Source organism: Lissotriton helveticus, chromosome 3_2 (assembly GCF_964261635.1).
Source record: "Lissotriton helveticus chromosome 3_2, aLisHel1.1, whole genome shotgun sequence".
In the NCBI taxonomy this organism is placed as follows: Eukaryota; Metazoa; Chordata; class Amphibia; order Caudata; family Salamandridae; genus Lissotriton; species Lissotriton helveticus.
Window position 1 is genome coordinate 401,461,546 of NC_136062.1, and position 18,742 is coordinate 401,480,287.

Genomic DNA, 18,742 nt, shown 5'->3' on the forward strand with positions numbered 1-18,742 from the left:
GGAGTCTTGCTATTGGGCCTTAGTTGAGACAGGTCATTTAAAGTAGATTATAGGTCACCAGGGTGTTGTATACATTGAACTTAATGTGACCATAGTAAATTAGGCCCTTAAAATAGCTTATTAGTGCGTCGACGAGCCTCCTTCAAATATCTGTGCGTAAACTACAGTCCACTTCACTGCAAGGAAGGGCCAAGGAGGAGAGGTTTTAGAGACCCCCAGAATCCCCAAATTCAAAGGTCTGGACCGCAAATTCAAAGGTCTGGACTCAGTCCAGAGCTTTGAATTTGGGGAATCTGGGGGTTTCTAAAACCTCTCCTCCTTGGCCCTTCCTTGCAGTGATCGAGTAGATGGGGGCAGGGTGCCTCCTGGGCGTTCTAGCCGGGTCTGGTGGCTCAATGCCTATGTACCAGGCTTGCTCTTTACCGAACCGGGGGACTTCTATCCTGTTCATGGACTAAGTTTATTTTCCACCCTTTTTGGGTGGAGTGAGATAGCGCTCACTCTGCAAGTCACTTGAGCTACTAGAGTGTGCTATGGTGGACTAATCAGACCCCCCACCCCCAGCATGTGCTATATTCAGTTCTTTATTTTTATAAACAGGGCCTGCACCCCTGTCAGGAGGCCACTGCAGCTTGCATCACCCAGTGCCCCCCCAAAGCTCTATGATTGGCTTGGGAAGCAGGTATTAGTTTAATGTGTATTGCATTAATAAACAATTGTTGTTGTGTATTGTCATGTATTCCTATAGGTTCTGAATCGATCCCCCTATTCCTGACCCTATTCTGGTTAAACTAACTATCAAGTTAACTAACAGTCAGCCCATGAGGCAAGAAAAGCCCCCATGATGCAGATACCGTTATCTGACGCAGTCACACTACGGCACAGGAACGTGTTATCTGATTAGGTCATAACGCTTGAGATCTAATTAGACAAGCAACATTCCTCCAGCCCCTGATAAGGCATACGACGTTCTCATAACAAATCAAACCTATGACAACCTGGAAAATCCGTGCGGCCATTGTTTTGATTTCACAGAGAACTTTAGTAAAGAATGTGCTAACGAGCAAGTCGTATGATATCTTTATTGACGTATCTATGTCCATCCTTACGTCAATCTCGGCACCTTTAAGGTATAAATATTGCCGATCTTGCCCTATGCAAACACACGCGTGGTGACGAGACGGAGCAGCCACACTTGCCGAAGCCGAGAGCAGAGCAGACCCCGCTGGCAGCAGCCCCGCCTTCCTGACGCGCTGAGAGACGCGCTGCTATCTCATGCCGAGAGACCCAGCACCGGCGCTTTCGGGCAGCCCTCGCAGGCAGCCTGGAATATCGAGAGCAGAGAAAGAGATACCATTCCTCATTCATCCTAACTTCCAGGTACAGAACTGAATAACCCCTCACAGAGAATTCTTTAGTTATTCACTTGGCAAAAACAAACTTAACTTAAACTGTAACTTTCTATTCCCGCCCACGCATTAGACTCAGGTCAGGTACACGGGGTACGCGTATTTAGAAACACCAGTTGAGTACGTTTAGTCAAATGTATATGTGTATGTAAATATATTTTAATCATTTTAAACATCATATGGCTCAGAAACCATATCAATGTTTTTACAGTATTATTTTATACTATTGCTTTTAATGTATGCACTTTACTTAACTATAAGTATTGCAATAATATCGATCCATTTCTCTTGTACGAGAAAAGAGACTGATCAATAAATAACACCTTTTTATTGAACACGCCCGTCTCTTCCTTTTCTCTACAATCTGATGAGACTAAGAATGCACGTACTGACTGAGTAAAATAATTGCCTTGTGCTCACACGACTCTTGAGATTGACTCTTGATTAGGGGAGAGCAAAGTTGTCATGTTCTATGGTTGTCAGAAACTAAATCCCTTCTTGTCTAATCAGGGGAGTTAATTCTTTCCTGAACATTCGAGAAAGTTTCTAGCGAACTCTGAGCTACGCTGGCAAACCCAAAACTTAAGTCTAGTATCGACAGTAGTAGACCTAGTTAACGTCTGGCCTAGGCCTTTACTGCTGTAGGTATTATTCCAATGCGCAGAGCCTATTGGGAAGATAGGAACTACACTACATGGCGCCCAACGCGTTTGGAAAGGGCGATAAAACTAACGTAAGACATTTAGAGTAACTCAGTCGTGCTTTCTCACTCAGACCCCTTTTCCCAAATACTCCAAAGACGTCTGGAGTGGGTGAAAGGTAATATCCTCCAAAACCTCGCAGGAGGGAACTCCTATGTATGGTTCTTGGTATAGTCAACGTTGAAGGATACACTGTTCCAAAATATTGTGCATCTAATCTCTGTTTCCATAAGAAACCTGATCTGCAAACAAAAAGAATAACCTTTCTAACAGTAAAATGTCAGAAAGTGATGAAGAAAGAGAGGCAGTTAGATTAGCAACTGAACTCGCAGCAGCTGATGCTACCGTGCAGGCTGCAGACGGGGATATAATACTCATCCCGGTCATCAAAAGGAGATCTATAACCCTAAAACTTATAGAAAATGGACTGACACCTAGAGGTGGCACAGTCATATTCGTAATTGAGGCACACGAGTATCGGCAGACAGAGGTATACTATTCATGGATACATTTTCCAGCAGCAAATGCTGTAACAAAGTACTTCCACTATTACAAAATAGAGGAACCTCCTAATGAGTACACTCCTTTCGAGGAGGTGGAAGTACCACTCAAATTTCAAGAGCACCTGCTCTTATTTGATGGCGCCCTAAAACACAATAATCACATCACCAGGCTCGGTCCTTTAGGTAGACCAGGAGCAACGTGGCCGGTCTTAGCCGGATACACACCACACCCAGACATCGAAGGGATGTCTACAGGAGAGCTGTTAATACAGCTAAAACAATTACTAAAAATTCATAGACAATTAGTCCAGTATGTAATGCGGACTTCAACAATTCAGCCAGCGATTAAACTTCCACAGCTGACCCCTCACCAGGGGAACACAAATAAGATTACACCACAGAACATCCAATCCTGCCTAGGTAAAGTTCCGGCTAAACGGGAACAAATACCATTCTGGTTGGCACAGAAAATCACCCAAATAGAGGCGGTTTTTCCTGACACCACCCCGCTAGAAAAACACAGGATTCTGACTATATGTCTCCCAATGGGAATCGCACCACACATAGAGGACTGTGACACTTGGGGTACAGTCTTTGCTTCCATCTACACAAAAACGCACGGTGTTCCATCCATTTCGGTGATACCAGATGTGCTAAAACAAATTCAAGATGAATATGGTCCAGAACCAGCTTTAACTCTTGGTATGAAATTACTAAAAGACTTCAAGCAGGTCTCGGCTATATTATTAGCCAATATAAAAGGTGAAGCAGCAAACGTGGCGATCCGCCAGAGGTTAAAAGAGACAGATATAGCAGACCAACCAGCTGAAATTGCCAGAATCATAGAAAAATCCTATGAAGAACTAGGTAGAGATAGTTTAGGTGGAATACCAGTAAAACCGCAACTGACTGAAAGTCCAGAAAAAATATTTTTTAATAACAATTCACCAAAAAAGAACTGGGATGGAAATAAACAATCCAATCCTAAAGAAAAGAAATTCCAGTCCAGAGGAAGGTCTCCTAGGCGAAGAGAAAAATCTCCAAACCGAAGACAGAGGTCACCGCTGAGTGACCCCTCTGGGAATAGATATAACCTTAGAAATAGGGATAATATTAAAAAACCTGATAGATATCAAGACATTGATACACGTCCCTCTCAATCTTTTCAGAATTCCTCGCAGAAATCGGAAAGAAGAGGACGATCACAACAAAGAGAAGAGCACGCCAAGTACAAAGACAAGGAACCTGCTCAACTAAAAAAGAAATTACAATTTCCAAAAAAGAAGGTAGCCAGTATCAAGGTAGTTAACAATGCCGAGAATACTGAGGACACAACTGAAAAACGGAGAGTGGGCTCAGACAATGCTAGACAGTGCAGCAGAGGTGAGCATAGCTCGCAAAGTCCTTATGAATCATCTGGAGACAGTGGACACGAATGAATATCTTCAAGTGGAAACTGCAGACACCAGAGTTAGCAAACCCCACAAGATATACGAGATAACATAACGTATAGAGGGAGATAAGACTAGGAAAACAAGGGGACTATTTTGGGATAATCTCTCCAAGGGCTATGATATCCTCCTAGCTGAAAAAGACTGGCCACCAGAGTTTGTCAGGGAGTGCCCTCATGGCGAAGAAGTAATTATGCCTGCCTTCTCGAATCAAATCCCGATTCATAAAAAATATACACTTGCTAGAAAGTGGGCAGTGGCCTTAGCACCTGCTTTATATAAAAATCATGTAGGATGGGATGAGGATTCTCCTCCTCACAAAAACCAGTTAAAATCACAACCTACTGCACAAAGGCAGTACCCAATTAAGCAAGAAGCTAAAAAACAGGTAAATGAAATACTAGATCAGCTAGAATACCAGGGGGTGATTGAAACTTGCACCTCACAAATGAACAATCCTTTGTTTCCGGTCTCCAAACCAGACAACTCATATCGTCTAGTTTTGGATTACCGACACCTTAACACATGTTGCAAAACTTTTGCAGTGCAAAACTCACACAGTGCTGCACTAATGAATAACATAGTGCGCAAAAAATACAAAACTACCTTGGACATCTCCAATGGATTCTTTTGTCAAAATATAGCACCAGAGAGCAGATATTTAACTGCATTCTCAGTAAATGGCACTCAAAAACAATTCTGTCGGTTAGCCCAGGGGTACAAGAACAGCCCGGGGGTATTCTCAGCGAGAGTAACAGAATTACTACAACTATATGATGATGAAGCATTATCTTATGTCGATGACATTTACTTAACAGATGATGACTTGGAGACTCACTTGAAAAGAGTGAACACCATAATACTTGGGTTCGCAGCAGAGGGTTACAAATTCAACTTTAAAAAATCCAGAATTGCCCATCTGACAGTCCTATTCTTAGGATATGAGTTATCAAGTGAAGGTAAAAGCCTGGCAGACAATTTCCTAGAAAAATGTGCCGTAATCCAAGCTCCTAAAACACTAAAAAACCTACAGTCAATTCTAGGCTTCCTAAATTTCGGAAGAACATACATTGCAAATTACACAGAAAGGGTCAAACCCCTTTATGATCTAATTAAACCAGACTTTAAAAGATCCAATTTGACTCAAACACACACAGAAATTTTGAGATCCTTACAAACAGACATGCTAATTAAAACAAAATTAGAAACACGTGATAACACACGCAATCTTGTGATTCGAGTCATCCCGGGGAGATGCGGATTCACATACCTGACCTCTAATGAGGGAGAAAAGGTACCAATTGCATTCCAATCACACTTGTACACTAAGGCTGAAATGAAATTTAGCCCAACGGAAAAAATTCTTACTGCAACACAGACAGCTATAGCAAAAGAACGAGCCCTGGCACAAGGTAAACGAATAGTAATCGTGACACCAATACCAGCCTTAGAGGCGGTAACAAAGGCAAGCATTCCAAATGCTAAAGCACTCCATCCGAGATGGATACAATGGGCTAACTCTCTTGCTGCAACAGACGTGGTGTACGAATTTGATCCTTACTTAAAAACACAAGAATTTCTCCAATATGAATTTGAATGTCCTCCGCCAACCGAAATTCTGCCTCTAGATCACTACGGCTGTATAATATATACAGACGGATCAGCACAACCCGCAGTAGGGGGTAAACAAGCTTACAGTGCTGCGTGCGCGATTGTTAAAGGTCGTTGGCACGAAGGGAAATTTAAACCAACCCTCACTAAAACACAATCCCTAGGAGATTGTACAGCTCAGCGAGCTGAACTACTAGCATTCAAGATGGCGCTTGAAAATACCGATCGAGAATTCCCCACACTCATAGTGTGCGATTCGTATTATTGCGTTCAGTCTTATAATGAATACTTGCAGATCTGTCTTCAGAACGGTTTCAAGGATGCGAAAGGTGGCACAATCAAGCATAAAATGCTCTGGGAACAAGTAGCTCTTTTACAAAAAGAACTACCAAAGACTCACGTGATACATACACTGAGTCATCAACGTGATGGCGTTCACGTTGCAGGGAATTCATTGGCTGATGAGGCCGCGAAGGCAGCTGTGCAAACGGCTTCCGTAGCTGCCGTCACCCGGTCAAAAACAAAAATAGACAGCGAAATATTACAAGCTGTCAGCGCTTCAGAAAAGGATTCGATAGAACCACTCCCTAAAGGCTTTCCAGTAAAATACTCATACATTACTGATGCAAACAATGTTCCTTTTGCTCGAATCCCTGGAGTGGGGGATAGGGCAATTCCAAACATGGAACATAGGTTAGGACTAATAATAGCGGCACACGAAGGGCTTGCTTCTATCCATGCTGGCGTCTCAGCCACAGTATCATTATTAAAACAGAGATACTGGTGGCCACAAATGAGAAGACAAACGAGGAACTATGTTCTAGCATGTGAAATATGTCAAAAAATGAAAGTATCAACGGTGAGACGTCCAGCGCAGACGCCCCTTCTAATCTCGGATAAACCATTAGCCTGTGTTTATCTAGACCACTGCGGTCCCTTACAAAGGGATGGTAACTATAAATATATCTTGGTTGCAGTGGACTCATGCACGAGATTTATATGGATGTGGCCCCAGTAAACGGCTGACGCCAGAACTGTTATAAAAGATTTGCGAGTCTTTATCGGCACATACGCAATTGGCATGCTGCATTCGGACAATGGTCCTGCTTTTAGCTCTCGGGCTTATAAGGAGGCCATGGTCAGCATGGGCGTGCAATTGCGGTACTCTTGTCCATTTCACCCTGAGGGGAACGGAATTGTTGAAAGAAAAAACCGTGACATAAAGCAATCTATAACGGCAAAGGCATTAGGTTCGGGAGCTGGGTGGGTCAAACATCTAATAAGTGTCCAACGTAGTCTAAATAACTTGCCAAGAAATTCTCTGAAGGGATTCAGTCCGTACGAATTATTATTTGGAACTAGAATGATTATCTCTGACCTCGACAGTCAGACTTCAGTGGTTAAAGAAAAAAGCTTTGATGTCAAAGACCGTTTGGCTATTTTGCAGGACTTAAACAAAACAAGAAAAGACCTGAGCAACATACAGTTGAAACAACAGCCAACAACCACTGAAGAATCACCACCTGTCCCAGCAAGACCTGTCTGGATTCCAAAAGTCGGGGATCTAGTCAGGGAGAAGATCGCGGTAAAGAAGGAATTTGGGCCTTCTTACAGAAAAGCAGTTCCTGTCTTGTCTGTCAACGGGACAAGATCAGTTGTACTACCGCCACTTGCTGGAAAAAAGGAGAACCGAGTTGTATCCATCGACCTGGTAAAACCACAACATGTGGCCGATAACAAACAGTAGGCCAAGTGGACTCCCAATAAGTAGCAGAACACCAAGGTTTGCTACCAGTACAGAGGTCCTAAAGAAGAGGCTCATCACATTCGAAACGCCTACAGAAGAACAACAAGGACTATGCAACAATGCAATAGAACTCAGACCTCTGAAAACCCAAATAAAAACATTTAGCAGAGACACACCAATCTATAATGAAGTACCAAGTGAAAATGCAAGAAACAAAAATCCTGAAGCAATTGGAACAATTGACAGAACTGCATCCGGCTACTTCATCAACTTCAATGATTCCTCTGAAAGCCTCAGTGAATCAAAGACACAGCCATCATCAAAATCCTTTAAAGACAAAGCTAAGGAACTTTTGAAACAACTGAAAGAAACATATCTGATTTCTCCATGGATTGAACTTTGGGTGGGTTTTGGTGCATTTATCCTCGTACTTTGGCTCATCATGGTATTAACTTTGGGACGCTTCATTGAGGGAAAATATGCTAAAATGGACACAGCAAGTCAGAACATCAACTTGGTCCTCAAACCACACACATCTTCACACGTCGAGAAAATAGAACTTTCTTCAGCCAACTTCACAGCCAATCCGATACCTGGTGGGGTAGCCTGGGACAACACTGACTATGAAATTTATGGTCCGGTCGAGATCCTGAAATATCCACACCAAATTAAGATCTCCTTGAGTGACTTTGCAAAACCGAACTCATTTGCTGATGATTGGGACTTCGAAAGCATTAATAATATGATGTCTGACTTAGTAATGTCTGCTAAATTTACCAAACATGATTATTTGCAAGGTTCTACAAATTATGACAGTATGTACTGCTATAACCACTATGGTAATCACTTTTTACATAGATCTGCACAACCTAGAAATGTTTTAAATTATAATCAATGGGAACATTGTGCTACGCCTCCAAAAGGGAGCTCAAGAACCGTTTACGACAAATATTCATATTTTTCAGGTTTTAACACAAGTAATGCTGAAACATTTTATTTTAAATTGTCAAACAAGACAGGAACCAAAACCATGATAACCAACACAAAATTGATATATTCAGATTCATTCTTCGAAAAAATGAATACTTTTGGATTTGATTATTGGGACAAAAATGTTGAATTGAAAAGTGTTTGGGGTACAAAAGATTGGCAAGTACAGGGTAAAGAAGCTTTGTTTAGAGCCTGCATGATTCCAGAACAAATGATATTTTTAAATGACACTGTTCAACAAACCACCTGTCTTGGCTTAGCCAAAATCAAAGATTTAAATAAACCGTCTATTCCAAAGCCAATAATGTTTAGCAATAGCTCTGATACAGATGAAGAGATAGACGTAAACCATATATTAAACCAAAACAGAACACATCCTGATTGGAAACAATGGTTGATCTGGCCCACAGATACAAATAACTGTCAAGACAGATTCCTGAATAAAACACAGGGGTTCAAAATGACCAGGCCAGACCCTAGATATCCCCAAAGACATCACCCAGGGATAATAACAACCTACAGTGTGGGCAAATTATGCCTTCAATGGCTACAAACTTCCACACTGCCTGAAATTAAGCAACACCTAACTTTACTTACTGATGGTGCTGACTTGCGTGATTTCACTTTGGGACCACGCAAACAGCGTCAAAAGCGTTTCATAGCAGCCTCTGTATATGCAGCATACAATGAGGCCTGGAAGGTTACTCAAATTGAAACAGCAGAGAGAATACGGGAAATTGACCGTATCAATTTGGAAAAATCACTTTCTGTAGTGGACAATGGGTTAATGACTCTGTCCTCCAGAATTTTTTCATTGAACAGCATTGTGTCTTCAGCAATCGATATATTATCGCAAGACTTACTGTTATTACAACATGGTCAGTCACAATTGCGTTCTATTGTACAGCTTGGCTGGACGTTACAAAATCTGCGTTCAGGCTATGTGCCTTGGCGTTTAATCAACACAACGTCACTATTCCAAATCTTTAACCTTACTGATAGACAAATCGGTATGGCACAAAAGGGTGCTGATTATACAATCTTGAGCATTGAAAAACTAGAAAGATTACCAATGACAATGTCAGAACGACCTGTCAGTGAATGGATAATCCACGGAATCATAAATATTCCAATCTCAACCTTCAGGTTTCAATACTGCCAAAAATATATACAGGCTGGCATGTACGAGAAATTGGGAAAGGGGTACCTTAAAACAACTTGGAACCTGCCCTATTCACATGCATGTGTCAGTAATAAAGGACAGAAAGTGTTTCTTAGTGGCAACAATTGTGCGATGTCACTAAGTGGCACACTTCTGTGTAACGGAATTAGTTTGCATGGAGCCTGTGAAGGGAATTCATACAACCTTTCATGTCACCAGCAAGGCGCACCTGCAACTGAAATAGAACCATTCTTTCAAAGACTCTATAATGGGAGTTACATTCTTATTGTAGACCGCAGATGTTGTAGTCTTATGCCCGGGACTCCTTATCAAGTCACTACGACTGCGAAGGTCAAGTGCTGTGGACGTTCTTTGTTCCCCAGCTCCTTTCCAGACAGGGAGGCAAGGGCATGGCCCAATTTGAAAATTACTTCTATTCGAATAGATACTTTAAGCAGAATTAAAACAGTGCTTCTTCAGACGCCTACAAGGCTCACGTCATCAAAAGAAACATATGATCTACAAGTCGCAAGGACGACTGCAGAGATACATACATTATTATCAACTAATTCCCCCGTACATTTCGCGGAAATCCTGAGCGAAATCTTAAATATTTCTGATACCACTGGGGTCTCAAAGGTATTTAAGCCAGTATTTTCGATGGCATTAACACCATTCAAAGCCATACTGGGTATTTTTCCAGATTTCGTCCATTCGATTTTTGGCGGACTTCCCCTGATCCTGGGACTAATTGCAGGAATGCTATTCTTAGTCCTTATTTTTCGTTATGGCAACCCATGTCACAGACCAAACTCTCGCGACAATGGAAGATACAATCCTAGCCATTGGATACCGGGACCGGATATCAAAAATCCTGGGACTCTCCCGGCTTAGAGACCTGAACATGACTTGGTTTCTATCATTTCGACCAATGTGGCAAAGGTGTGTTTTACCTGTATTGAGGTGTCTGCTATGCGGAGAAGAATGCGTGTTAGACACCTGTCTGACGCTACAATCGGATGCGCCAGTGGATGCAGATACATTGTTGGTTCCTACCAAGGTTCACGCTTTGTGCTGCCCTCAAAGGCTGCCAATCCTGATGACGGCATTCGTGGAATCTTCACCACTACGATTGAAGAGTAGTGAAGTTCAAGATGAAAGCAGCATCGAACAGGTACGACCTTCTGTCAGCAATGCGAATCAGAATGTCAATGGAGACAATCATGCGCACGAATGCATGGTTACACCTATTTCCGACTTAGTGGAACTCTCCCATGAAGCTGTTGACAGTTTTTTCGAAAGCCTTAATGATATGATGTTCTCTCCAGAACAGAAATAGAGACTTTTGAGCAAGCTCGCACACGGCGTTCCCTGAATTCGGCCTTCAACTTTAAAAATAAAGTCACATGAACAATTTTTCCCACCAGTTCACGGACAGCAATTTTTTAGCAGCCCCAAATTATTTTTTACAAAATTTTCGGGACACTTATCTTCTGCTTAAAGTAAGAAACTATTCCTAGAGAACTAAGATTTCTATTTTTAGATACTTTATAAACTTTAGTTGCCCGCTGGTATGTTCACAAATATTTTATTATGTGATGAAATGGTCTCGAACTTCCTTTCTGTATAGCCATATTAAGAGCCATTTCATGTGTAATTCTCATATACCAAATAGCAATAATGTATACAAATGCGTGATTACTTTAGCATTATTATACAGCTTGAGTGCATACAATATATATGACTGCAATTTTCCGTATATTTGAAAAGTTTCAAAATGCATTTATGTATTTTGGGGTGGTAAGGTATACACTATACTCTATAGTATGTTGTACTATGTTATACTATGCATAGATTAGTAAATATGACCATAGTTAGCGTGGAGTGGGTGTCATGTATTCCTATAGGTTCTGAATCGATCCCCCTATTCCTGACCCTATTCTGGTTAAACTAACTATCAAGTTAACTAACAGTCAGCCCATGAGGCAAGAAAAGCCCCCATGATGCAGATACCGTTATCTGACGCAGTCACACTACGGCACAGGAACGTGTTATCTGATTAGGTCATAACGCTTGAGATCTAATTAGACAAGCGACATTCCTCCAGCCCCTGATAAGGCATACGACGTTCTCATAACAAATCAAACCTATGACAACCTGGAAAATCCGTGCGGCCATTGTTTTGATTTCACAGAGAACTTTAGTAAAGAATGTGCTAACGAGCAAGTCGTATGACATCTTTATTGACGTATCTATGTCCATCCTTACGTCAATCTCGGCACCTTTAAGGTATAAATATTGCCTATCTTGCCCTATGCAAACACACGCGTGGTGACGAGACGGAGCAGCCACACTTGCCGAAGCCGAGAGCAGAGCAGACCCCGCTGGCAGCAGCCCCGCCTTCCTGACGCGCTGAGAGACGCGCTGCTATCTCCTGCCGAGAGACCCAGCACCGGCGCTTTCGGGCAGCCCTCGCAGGCAGCCTGGAATATCGAGAGCAGAGAAAGAGATACCATTCCTCATTCATCCTAACTTCCAGGTACAGAACTGAATAACCCCTCACAGAGAATTCTTTAGTTATTCACTTGGCAAAAACAAACTTAACTTAAACTGTAACTTTCTATTCCCGCCCACGCATTAGACTCAGGTCAGGTACACGGGGTAGGCGTATTTAGAAACACCAGTTGAGTACGTTTAGTCAAATGTATATGTGTATGTAAATATATTTTAATCATTTTAAACATCATATGGCTCAGAAACCATATCAATGTTTTTACAGTATTATTTTATACTATTGCTTTTAATGTATGCACTTTACTTAACTATAAGTATTGCAATAATATCGATCCATTTCTCTTGTACGAGAAAAGAGACTGATCAATAAATAACACCTTTTTATTGAACACGCCCGTCTCTTCCTTTTCTCTACAATCTGATGAGACTAAGAATGCACGTACTGACTGAGTAAAATAATTGCCTTGTGCTCACACGACTCTTGAGATTGACTCTTGATTAGGGGAGAGCAAAGTTGTCATGTTCAATGGTTGTCAGAAACTAAATCCCTTCTTGTCTAATCAGGGGAGTTAATTCTTTCCTGAACATTCGAGAAAGTTTCTAGCGAACTCTGAGCTACGCTGGCAAACCCAAAACTTAAGTCTAGTATCAACAGTAGTAGACCTAGTTAACGTCTGGCCTAGGCCTTTACTGCTGTAGGTATTATTCCAATGCGCAGAGCCTATTGGGAAGATAGGAACTACACTACAGTATGTCTCTAATTTAGAAAAACAGTTCAACTATGTGGCATAATGTTATAAGTGCCAGCGTAGACATTACCGAGCACCGGAAACCACAGGCTCAAATTAAGCATTGGCTATATTCCTCCACATGGCTTTAAATATCACCCAGATTGAGCTCGATCCATGTGCTTGGATGTACGCACCCCCAGAGTGTGACAGAGGAAGTGAGGGGTGAGAGAGAGAGAAGTGAAAACAGATTCAAGGAAGGGTCATGGTCGTAGCGTGGCCAAAAAATCCCCCAAAGCTCCCAAGCCAACGCCGGCCACTGGAGTTCATGAATGGCGGCAGCAGCGGGGGCAGGGCACGCAGCTTCTGTTGCTAGCTTTGGTTGCTATGGAGTGCACAAGATCAGGCTCTAGATTTCATAACATTCCCATGTTTTTAGTTGGAGAATGTAACTCATAAAGGAAAAACCCTGCAAAAAGTTAATTTTGAAAGGAAGTGAAACGCACGGAAATTCTTGACTAGCCAGAATCGAAAATCTAGAGGATCCACTTTCAGCATATGAAGTTTTAACACATTAAGATGCCCATCAAAATAAAAACCGAGAAATTGTGCTGGTTAAGTAAATACCAACTGAAACCGACAGCCATGGTTAGAAACTGTTTCAAAGACAGAAAGATTCTCTAAAGCAGCTAACCAGATGCCCAAAGACCAGGACATATAATTTGCAACAGCTTGAGTGAAAGTTATGTGCATAATAATCTGTATTTTTGTTTTAAAGATGTTTTTAGAGTGGAGTAAAAGCATATTAACAACAGTGATTCATAACATGCAAACACCAACTACTCAACAACAGCAAAAGCACAAGCCATGCCTAGGTCTGAACTATCGGTAGGTTAAGAAGCTGCGGATGACAACACAGGGATCAACACAGGGATAGACACCCCACACGGCACCGTGAATGTCGATGATCATAAATGAATTAAAACACGTTTCACAATTCAACAAATGTGGATGCTCAAAGCCAGACACTCAAACGACCCTAAAATCAATATAAACAATTTCGTGAAAATCAGCCATGCAATTTAAATCGGCTCAGCTCGATCAATGCCACATTTTGTGTGTAAGGCTTTGATAGCTTATCAGTCACATGCAGGTGACATGTCACCCTGCACACTAGATCAACATCTTGCATTTTTGGCGATCAATAAGGCACAAAATCCGGAAAGATTTTCTCTAAATCTTAAAAAACAGTTTCACCTCAAAGCGGTACACTTTGAGCCACATTTTCTGTTAAGCAGAGGTTCATGTACATGAAAAGAATAAAAATAGTAGAGAGAGAGCACCATGTCGTATGAACAAGCACACACAGGTAATGTACGTACGCTGCACATGTATTAATGTCACATCTCTTATTATAAACCCAGGAAGAAAGAGTACAGGCAATCTTGTTGACTCGTGGGCTAAGTTTGCTTTCAAACAGTATTAGCAACATGATTTTGGAAGACAAATAAGCACCACGTTTGCCATAAGACATCTGATGATAGTTGCTGGCCAAAGGGCAACTGAGAATGAATTAAGGAACACACTAGAGTGGGACCCCAGGAAACCGCTTACATTCGAAGGTTCCATTTGCTTGGAAGAGTGCAAGTAATGCATCCTCGTCGCCAATTCGTGGATGCTACAAACCAGGCGTTAGGCCAGCTCCTGTTTCATGTTGCATCGCAGCATCATTTTAAACATCTGTCCATCCACAGCGTTACATATGCATTTTGTGTAGGGTGCACTTAGAAACTTAAACTACAAACCTTATAGAAACCTTTGAAGATGCACAATAACACTTCTAAACAAGAGTGCATTTTATTATCTCTAATACTAAACAAAGCCCGTGAGTTTGGTGGAGAGATAGACCTTCCTGTCCACCTGTTGCTAGATTGCTTTAATTTCAGGTTTATAAAAACTCCTAGTATTACTCCATTGCTTTTGCCTGAGATTAGAGTCTGACCACACTCTTGTTTAGAAGTGTTATTGTCCATATTCAAAGGTTTAAACCAGCTATAAAGTGGTGGCTCCTCCTCCACCTTCATGCCCTGTCATGCCCTGTAAACAGTGGGTGATGCTGCCACATGCATGGTCAGCGACTAGCTGCCGCCTCCCCCCCAAACCGGCACCCAACACCCAGAAACGTGGACACGAGACGTCTTTACTTTTGGAAGGCGGGCGCTAGTCGCCCGGCCGTATTTATTAAGATATGAAATTAAAAAGGTTTTAATTGCATGATCAACAATTTATACAAAAATCAGCAGGACATTAAATACAAAATTATTGTCAACAAGTTTGAGAGCCTGACCTTAACAAAACTCTAATACATGTTGTTTCCTAACCGAGTCTAACATCCTCACTTGATTTTTGTACATTTCTGGCCATATGGCAAGGTCACTACCGGTGTCAGGTCCTACAAGCTGCGCCTCCCCTAGAGACGTGCGCATGCGCAGTGTTACCCCGGGAATTGCCCGGTCTACGCCCTGAACTCCATTTACCCACTAAAGGAGGGCCCTTACTCTGCGCCGGTGGCGTCATGAGTCCACGCGCGCGGGGTGGCTACCAGCCTAAGGAAAGCGTGAACTACTCCTACCCGCGCTCCTTTGCTTTGCAGCATCCATTACCTTGCCCCTGGAGTTTTAGGAGTGGCCCGCAGGCCCCTCCCCCTGGGCGGGAACCTCCATAGGATGATGCCCGCCCCCTCAGACCTCAAATATGTGCTCACCGATAATGACCTTACCGCATGCCCCATACCTAATAAATACGACGACCTATGGGAAAAACTCTACAGGACAGCTACACTGGCTAATAAATAACAGTATCACAGTACAGCTACAAAGGGAAAAAGGCCTAAAGACACTTGGCATCAAAGAAAATTACTTCACCACAGTTTGCAAAAAGGGGGAAAAATTCCTAAACAAAAGCATCATCAAAATATACCAACAGATCCATTAACAGTATCACAGTACAGCTAAAAAGGGGAAAAAAGGCCTAAAGACACTTGGCATCAAAGAAAATTACTTCACCACAGTTTGCTAAAAAGGGAAAAATTACCTAAACAAAAGTATCATCAAAATATACCAACAGATCCATTTCTACTACCATGTAAGACATGTGGACAATACCTTTAAAAACTTATCATTAACCCAGACATAATGAATGCCACAAGACTTTTGTTCCAAGGGATGGTGGGTGGGAAAACAAAGAAGCCCCGAGCGCGGGGCACACTGTCTTGTGGGGGAGCGTCCAGGGACAAGGGGGTCTCCTGGGCGCTCCCCACCTCTTTATTCCCGAGGGGCAAGGCGGGGGGAGGGAACGCCCCCCACCCCGGCCCGCCCCTCCTGTAGCCCGCCCCCCCTGACCCGGACCTTTTACCTTGTATCCGGGTCAGGGAGGCCGCCGGCCAATCGGTGGTGGGTCGTGCCCCCCAGGGCACGCCCCCACCACCGAGAGGCAACAATGGAGAGAGGGGGAGAGACGGTCGCCGCGCCGCCATGCGTGCGGGGGGGGCCGAGGGCCCCCCCTTTTCACATGGTCAGCGACTAGCTGCCGCCTCCCCCCCAAACCGGCACCCAACACCCAGAAACGTCGACACGAGACGTCTTTACTTTTGGAAGGCGGGCGCTAGTCGCCCGGCCGTATTTATTAAGATATGAAATTAAAAAGGTTTTAATTGCATGATCAACAATTTATACAAAAATCAGCAGGACATTAAATACAAAATTATTGTCAACAAGTTTGAGAGCCTGACCTTAACAAAACTCTAATACATGTTGTTTCCTAACCGAGTCTAACATCCTCACTTGATTTTTGTACATTTCTGGCCATATGGCAAGGTCACTACCGGTGTCAGGTCCTACAAGCTGCGCCTCCCCTAGAGACGTGCGCATGCGCAGTGTTACCCCGGGAATTGCCCGGTCTACGCCCTGAACTCCATTTACCCACTAAAGGAGGGCCCTTACTCTGCGCCGGTGGCGTCATGAGTCCACGCGCGCGGGGTGGCTACCAGCCTAAGGAAAGCGTGAACTACTCCTACCCGCGCTCCTTTGCTTTGCAGCATCCATTACCTTGCCCCTGGAGTTTTAGGAGTGGCCCGCAGGCCCCTCCCCCTGGGCGGGAACCTCCATAGGATGATGCCCGCCCCCTCAGACCTCAAATATGTGCTCACCGATAATGACCTTACCGCCACAGGCCAGCATTGTTAACCGACGATCTGGCCTCCCCCTGCCTAGACCTACCCTAGAAAATTCTCACTTTTAGCAAAACCTTCCAACCCGGCCCTGACCTCATCAGACCACAGGACACCTCCTTCCTCCGACAAATGGACTCCCCTCACCAGGTAGAACAAATACACCCATGTTGGATCATCTGCAACCGAGGGGGGCTTGAAATAATTCGTCCCTCTGTGTGTTGATCCTCTTTACCGAGTGATTCAACGCCCTGACCGAGTTCCTGCCCCCCCGGGGTAAGTTGCTGAGCTAAAAGTCCCTGAAAGAAGTTCCTGAACTGACCATGGCACGGACCCAGAAACCAACTCTTCCCTGTCCTGCGTCCAGCCTGTTGCTTGTGCTGGCACATTGTAGCTCCTCAACTTCTGGTGATGAGTTCCTCCCCTGCGTGGCAGGTTTGAGAAACTGCAAGAACCAGGAAAAGACCAAGAAAAACTTGGGTGACCAATTCCCACCTCCACCTTAGGGGATGGGTAGCACTTACACCTGCCCGCAATACTTGGGCCCTTGGTGTCCTTTTCCTCGACGTATGCTTCCCTTTTGACGTCCACCCGCTGCTGATGTTGCGGTGTGAAGCACTCCTCAGATATCCGCCATGGACCCAGCCGTGACTGACGTAAGCATCCCTTGTGCCATCCACCAGCTGCAGCTGTTGTGATGTGGAGCACTCCAGGTATCCACCATGGACCCGGTCATACATAAATTGGAAAGATAGACACACACCATTAGTGTTCCGGCAATAACTGCTGTACACGCATTAAACTTACATTACCATCAGTCGCTAAGTTTTAGATAATCTTAGTGCCAGATCACTACACATTAACACGTCGACAGTAAATGTTAACCCTGGTAGGCTGTATTTCCACAATCATTGTTACACAAGAAAGTTGTGCTGCAGGCGAGGACATCGCCTCTTAATCCTGGTTTTCTACCCACGTCTTCATGCATAGGATCTATGTGTAAAACAAGACAGCCTACTTAACAGTGCAGCATCCCAGTCTTTTAGCTAAAAGAATTAGCACAGCCCCAACTCCGCCAGGCCATACGCTGGCCCAAGGACCTTTTCCGCTCGCCACTTTGGCTTCTGGGAGATATCATCCCAGCCAACCGGACATGATCACATGGATCCCCAGAACTATCTGATGCCGCAACTAGGCTCTTGGGCACCTTTTAGGTGTGACATCAGGGTGTGTATCACTATCAGGACCCCAAGTAGTCTGTCCAAAGGCTCTAGGCCCTGTCTCTATGCCATTCGTGGTTCCCCCACCATATTATTAATATGTGGCTTTGGTACCCCCCTAGAGCTCAACGTATATGGTGCTAAATTACAGTGTGCTATATAAGTTTCCACACTGTAATTATTCGCCTCAAATCTCATCATAGGCTCAACGTATCTTGTGCCAATTTACTTGTGTGTGAAATAAGTTTACTGACTGAACTAAAGGGGTGTGTTTAGTACAAATACATCTATTTGTTGGTATACACCTGTTCTTTTTTCATTTACTCATTCATGAGATTAAAGACTGGTAAAACAAGCTGCTCTATATTCCCTCATGACTTGGCTGAAGGCTGCACGCAATACAGCTAACCCTAGGGTAGCTTACTAATAATGTTGACTTTAACCTATCATCCATGAAGGTTCCTTTGGACAGGTGCAC